The following is a 7898-nucleotide window of genomic DNA, read 5'->3' as shown; positions in this document are numbered from 1 at the left end:
TTTGCAGACAAAGTCAAATAAGAGTAATGTAGTAGTGTATAAATAAAATTTGGTACTGAAAGAAGTTGGACCCCCTTCCCCCCCTCTATGGTGTTCCGTTGGGGCCACTCGCACCTTCGCACTCTCGCCTTTAGGGCGAAGATGCGAGAGTGCGAAGTTGCGAAGGCGAAGGAGCGAAAGTGCGAAGATGCGACGGCGAAGTTGCGAGGGCGAAAGTGCGAATTCGAAGGTGCGAAGGCGAAGGAGCGATACTAGTATCGCTCCTTCGCCTTCGCAACTTCGCATTTTCGCCCTCGCACCTTCGCACTTTCGCCTTGGCCTTTTTTTTGTGGAGTTATCTATCGTATGCTTACAATGTAGATCGAAGTATATCTACTGTATATATGCAAATTTATATTACACCAGGATATATCAAAATCAAACTTTTTACAGTTTGTGGATCATGATAAAATCTTAATTGTGTTCCTTGTCTTTTAGTTGAGACTGTGATGCACACCACCACTACGAATACATATATATCTTTAATTTTGCTCGTGCACATGCACCAATTACAACAATCATTTACCATCATTACATTATATAATCTACCATTGTATATAAAATCAGAGTGTCCGGTAATCAATAACACTATTTCTCGTTTCATAAAATAGCAAGTGTATATTCATTAGTAAAAACGTCAATGTACAATGAATTTCAACCATTGCTTAGCATCCATTTTGGCACCGTCACACTAATCTAGCGCATGCGTACCAATGACATCCAAGAGCCCACTAAAATTAACTCATAACTACAAAGGGCTCCACAGTAGTAAAATGCGAAGGCGAAAGTGCGAAGTTGCGAAGGCGAAAGTGCGATATTAGTATCGCTCCTTCGCCTTCGCACCCTCGCACTCTCGTCTTCGTGCTTCGCCGTCGCATCTTCGCACTTTCGCTCCTTCGCCTTCGCACTCTCGCATCTTCGCCCTAAAGGCGAGAGTGCGAAGGTGCGAGTGGCCCCAACGGAACACCATACCCCTCCGGGAGAAATAGGATTTTAGGATTTTCGAGTTTGGACAACTTTCCTTTTTCTTCGGCTTCGCCGTGTGCTCCTTAATTTTCATGATCGGGGAAAACGGAAAAATCCGTAGACAATTCAGTGTGTAAATTATGACCTAATAATTAGTATAAAAAAGTAAGTCAGCTTTTGACTATTAAATGATAGATTGCATTTGCTGACAAGGTCATTGTATCGACCAGAAAACTTGCACAATGATGACTTTAAACGAGACTGTTCTTGTTTCATCAACTTGTTTTTCAATAGCTTGCCTCGTTTTAGAAATTGTGTGTATGTAGAGCATGCTCTTGAGTATATCGAATCAACTGCATGGGAGACATAAACCCCATATGCAGATGATAAGGGTATATATTGCTAAATTAGTAAGGGAAGTTGACAATTGAAAAGTTGAAGTTATCACGTTTATCATAAAGCTTGGTTGTTAGGTTGCCATTGACTTCTTTTCCTATTAAAATATCCAAATAGGAAACAGATGTGTCAGACTCTGTGGTATCTTATTTCAATTTCACTGAGATATATCGAGTCGACTATGAATGGAAGTAATTTTTGTTCACTGATAATATCGTCGATATATCTAAATGTCGAGTTGAAGGCCACAGCGGTGTTTTCTTCTTCTCATGTATAAGATTTTGAAAAAAATTCTACTTCATATGAATACAAAAAAGATTCTTTTTTCTCGCCATGAATCCTCTTTCTTTCTAAAAATCCAAGGAACTTGTAGAAAATTTGAAATCACAAAACTTTACAAAAATTAATAGCATCGATGACACAAGTATTAATTGTATATCTAATTATTATTATTCATAATTGTGCAACATATAATATAATTTATATATTTGTGGTTCTGGTGTATCAAAATTGGTACCGTATATGATTTATATCTATTGGTACCGTATATGATTTATATCTAAGATTACACAATTGGTGCCGTATATGATTTATATCTAAGATTACAAAATTGGTGCCGTATATGATTTATATCTAAGATTACACACTGCTGAAATCCTAGTCAGTGCTTCATGAAACAACATATATACGTGGATGAAAATTATCAGGTCATATCCTCATGATCGTTTAAAACAGACAACTGAAATACTTAATATATTTACATTCCAACATTTCATTTATTTCATATACAAGGAAACTGACAAACTGTGCAAGTTTTATTTCCTCATTTTAACTTGCATGTATACGGTTTAACTGCAATATTACTCCTTGTCGTTTGTAGTTCACAAGGATGTAAACTTTATATTTCTTCTAAGAGACGCCACATGTTATTTAAAAAATCCTTAATGGTTTGTAAAAACCTTAACCTTGAATATTTAAAAATGTCTTCGTTACTTTGGCATTAGTTAACTTTTCGTATTCAAAATAAAATAAAAGATGCGACAAATTACACTTTGGATATCTACAGGACATTCAAACCTTTATAATTAATAATTAATTTGTAATGATTAAATGCTTAATTTATGACACCACCCAACCCCTTCCACCATTTTTCTGTTGATTTTTTCAAATGCTTTCCTGCTTGTGAAAGCTTTATCGGAAAACTCACACAAAAAACGAAATCAAGCATATTAAACAAAAAACATATATGTAGTTTGTCAATAACTACAACTGCATGTTAAAACTATTCTTATATAATGCAATATAGATTCTACATATAATGTCAATTCAATACCTATTACCATAAAAGCATAGCCGCATGTCTTCTATGCCTAAGCAATTAAGCCAACCATTTTAATGGGAAAGATTATGTTGATAATTATATATGTATTTCTTGCAAGCAATAAAAATGGAATGAATTCAACTTTCAAGTTTGACCCGTTTCTTGGCATCCAACAAACACAGCCGTTTCTTCTTTTTTTACCCGACTTGGTAGCCCCCCTCCCTCCCCCCCCATTCTCTCTCTCTCTCAATAAAGTGCAAATACGCGTACCGCGGCACTACATTTCCCACGAATAAAGATATGAAGTTGTAACGTTATACTGAGCTGTCTGGAGCTTGTCTCATTCCGTGTATGTTATTCAACGCTTAATCCAGAATTTTGTTTGAAAAATAAAAGCTTAATAATGTAAATATTGATTATGATATCACAAATAAACCTGAAGTCAACCCTATTCAGGTAGCATATTCTTTAATTAGTGATTCTGGATTATTAAAAAAGTCATTTAATTGATATGTGATTTACATTTATAGGCGTTGAATGACACAATCATGTTATTTTACCAATTCTATCTAAAAGATATACATTTATATGCAATTTCATTAGCAAACATTTTGTTTAATAACAATTTAAGTCGGTAATATTTTTTGAGCTTTATCGTATCTTTAAATGTGTTGTTTTGTTATTTTACAGTTAACTAAAGGCAGATACTACTGCTTGTAGTTCAATTTGATCCACAGGAAACAGTTCTCTTCCTTAATTTTATGAATAAGTACTAACACATAAATATCAATGAGATCTTTAACTATACTGGATTTATAATAAAAGGAGAACTATATTTGATAAATACAGATAAACAGTGCCTTTTGTACCATTCCATATAATAGCATAAATGTTTTTGATGTTAAAAAGTTACAACTTAGTCATATTGCCTCATTTCAGCAAAGCTTCAAGTCCATTTATGTATCCAGATGGGAACGTGCTTGTTTTGCGGCTACAACAAAATTCGATAATTATATTTAAAATTTATTCAAAAAAAATGTGACACGCATATGTGTGCAAAGGATGTGATATTGAGATAATACAGCTCACATGTAGGATAATATTATTTAGAAATAGATCTTTATTAGATCTGTAATTATTTCAAGGTTTTTCTCAATTCAAAATAAAAACTGCACAATGATCGGCGATAGTAACGTAAATATCGATTTCTGCTATAAAATGTGATTTTCTCCTAAGGTATTCGTTAAAGTTACAACAAAAAATTGTTGTGTTTTAATCAACAACCAACATTGGTTCATATGACTGGCAGAAAATAAAATTTATTTGAAATTTTATATATTACTTAAAACACGGTACATTATTTAAAGCGAATTGAGACTATACTTTGAGAATCAACGTTAATCATCCCACCTCTTATTATGCATATATTTTCAGAGGTCATTGTTTACTTTTACCTACAGTTTGTATTGCTTAATTAGTCTTTTAAGCGTGAATATGCTGTGCATTATCTTCACAATACTACGGAAGGGTATTCGTGCCACTTGGACACTCCCCCTCCATTTTCCACACTTTAAAGCGACACCATGACGCACAAACAGGAAAATTGACAAAAATAAAATGTTTGCATGACCCGTAAAAATTTTGTAGAATTCCTGAAAGTAATAGGTTTCAGAAAATTGCAGGTTTCGGAACCTAAAAAATCTACTTTTATGGAGAAAAATTAATTTTCGTCTGGGCCAAGACGAAAATATTGCTTCACTTCTTTCTCCTTATTGTACGCGTGCGCAGAAAAGTTGAAGAAGATACCATGGACTCAAGTATCAAAAAATGATTGTCGGTAGACCAAGAATTTTGATGCAATCTTCTAAAAAGATTATTAGAACATATTTCTCACCTTTGCATGCTTAGTCCATTCAATTTAGTGAAAATTACATGTAGTATGGGTCCTATTTCAAACTAATTGCAAAACTAAATTATTTTCTCATAAAATAAATCTAACTTGTACAAAATATTTGCCGTAAAAAATCTAAGAAAATCAAATGAGTGGAAAGCATAATTTTGGCATATTATTAGCTCTGGGAATTACTTAAAGAAAAGCGACATAACTCTGCAAATCCATCCAATGTTTAGCTGGAGTTATTAAGCTTTGTTGATTTTAGCAAACAAGAACGTGTTTCAGGATATTGGAGATTAAATGTATCCCAGTAGGACAGGTTACATGTAATTATAAAAAAGGGGTCTTAAATGAATAAGATAAGTCGTTAGATTCAATTTCTAAACGGGAAGTTTTTAAAGTCCAAATTCGCGACTTTTCGATACATTATGCTAAACAATCAAAACACAACATAAAATTAAAGAGACAGATAATGGAAAAAAAAAATTATATATAAAAAATAGAGCCGAGCTCGTTGCAGAGCAACGAATAGGTCTTCCGTTGGAGCAGTGACCTTGAGTCAAGGTCATGCCATATTCTAAGATGATAAATAATCTTTTAAGGGACTATCAACTTGCAATGCTTCGCCAGTAGAAAGACAATAAAATAATGTACACTTTCTATTTCGTGACCTTGAACTTGTCCAGATGACCTTGTGTCAAGCCATGACACACTCTGGTTATGACGCAAACCTATCTGTGTTACCGACTTGACAAGTTAACACATGTTCTTTCAGACCACACATCCAGTAAAAGCATCTTGTTCTTAGTGACGTTGAACTTGAGTCAAGGCCATGACACAGTCTGTATGATACCAACAATACCCATTCTGAGTGTTTCCAACTTGACAAGTTTACACATGTTTTTTTTTTTTTTTTCATTTCGTTTCCATATACTGTGGTTTCATCAATATTCGTTGAGCACCAATTTTCGAGGATTTCGTTGTTGGGCAGATCCACGAAATTAAATGTTCATTGATTTACGAAATATGCTATTCATTTGTATAGGCAATCCTTTTGTCCACGAAATTACGTATCCTCGAAAACGTCTGTTTTACAAAATACACGAAAATTGATGCCAACGAAAATTGATGAAACCACAGTAGTTGTAATTTATTACTTTTAACTCGCTGGCTTCAAATTTTATTGTATATATGTTTTATGTCCAATTTCGATATTGAAAAACGTCGGCATCTTTGAGTACGTGTACAAGGTGCATTACGTTACCCTATCACATCATGTTTTATAACGCAGACCATATATGTATATATAGTCAGCGTTATAAAAAAAAAAAAAGGTTAAAAAAATCCATTTTATTCATCAAAAATCTCTGCTTAATTATCTTTGCTGATTTCTTACAGAACTAGAGTGTTCCCAGGAACGCATGTGTCGCCTGCTTTTAGCTTCATTAAAGATGTAACTAAGTCTAAAAGTTATCAGCTATTTATTTGCTAAGGCATTGAATATAGAAAACAAAACAAAACAAAACAATCCAGGGATAGTAAGACTGCGATAGAATCTAACAATCAAATAGAAATGCAAATCCTTAACCCCTGAAAGCTAAAATGGATATTAATGAAATTTGAATAAATTTATTATAAATAATTATATATAAATTATTAAAGTACGTGATTTCAACAACCCTTCGAAAGAGGCTTCAGTCTTTCATATCAGCAATTGTCAGTCTACACCATCCATTTTGGAATACCGATCCCGTTGTATTTTCATAGTACTTAAATTTCAGTTTTTGTGGTTTCTTTATTTCATACAGTGTCAAAATACATTGTCATGAGATCATAAACATGTATAACTGTTAATTATTAAACCCTGCCTCTGTAATTTCAAAAGACATAAGTTAAATTTAACCCTCCGCAGTATATTTTACAAAATAGGTCAAGGTCAAGTGAACTGTAACGCTGGTATTTTTCAAATGTTTTATGACAACCAGTGCACATTCTAAATAGCATAGACTTACCTCATAAATATCAAAAAGAAGTTGTATATCGGCATTATTGGTTATTTTGAAAAGTAGGTCAAAGGTCAAGTTCAAGGATATCTAGGTCGAAAGCCATGGAAAAATACAAAAGCCATAGTGTCAAGCTATATGTGCAAATTATCAAACCCATACCTCTTACATTTCTCGAGATATAAGGTGTGACAGACGGACGGACAGCAAGACAGACGCCAGGTAAATTGATCGCTAAGTGCTGCTCTGCTCTGCAGGCGACACAAAAATGTTTGTTTGATTGTCTGTTTGTTGTTTAACGTCCCTTGAGCTGCCAGCATTTGCCAGTGGAGGGCTGCAAATTCAGACCTATACTCGACACTCAAGGCCATTGAGCAGTGGGGGATTTTTTTCATGCCGGCACCTACTGCAAAACGGGACCTCGGTTTATACGGCCTCATCCGAAGGACCATACTCCACGTTCTGTAGTGAAATTGTTTGTTTGTTTGTGTGTTAACGTCCCCGTCGAGATTTTTCACTCATATGGAAAAACCACCACTTGCCGGTGGAGGGCTGTAAATTCGACACTCAAGACCATTGAGCAGTGAGGGATCTTTTTCATCCCAGCACCTACTGCTACACGGGACCTCGGTTTATACGGTCTCATCCGAAGGACCGGTCTCCCCGTCCCGTAGTGGAATAGTTTGTTTGTTTGTGTGTTGTTTAACGTCCCTCTCGAGATTTTTCACTCATATGGAAACGCCACCACTTGCCGGTGGAGGGCTGCAAATTCAGACCTATACTCGACACTCAAGGCCATTGAGCAGTGAGGGATCTCTTTCGTCCCAGCTTCTACTGCTACACGGGACCTCGGTTTATACGGTCTCATGCAAAGGACCGGTCTCCACGTCCCGCAGAGGGAGTCGAACCCACGACGTAAAGATTAACTCCTTACTCCGCGACTCTAGAGCAAACACTCAAACCACTGCGCCACGCGGGCGACGTGGTGGTATTCGAAACCACAACTACGAATCGTAGGGGTAGAAACATTTTGATAAATGTATTATCATTATGAAAATCATGTTCTGACTTAAGCCTGTAGAAAGCAATTTCATTTTTTTCTGGGACGGGGCACAAACAATCAAATTTTTTTGATATCTAAGCAAAAAAAAAAAAAATAAATAAATAAAAATAAAAACATAATTGTGGGGGGGGGGGGGCACGACCATATAGCTTTAAGCTATTAAGCTATATAGTGACTCTTGTTACAAAATGAAAAGTATACATTTATATGTAGTAC

This window comes from Saccostrea echinata, unplaced genomic scaffold, assembly GCF_033153115.1.
Source record: "Saccostrea echinata isolate AGI-Se365-2 ecotype Australia unplaced genomic scaffold, CSIRO_AGI_Sech_v1 ptg000014l, whole genome shotgun sequence".
Lineage (NCBI taxonomy): Eukaryota > Metazoa > Mollusca > Bivalvia > Ostreida > Ostreidae > Saccostrea > Saccostrea echinata.
The sequence above is the reverse complement of the archived record's forward strand: the minus strand, read 5'-3'. Positions refer to the sequence as shown.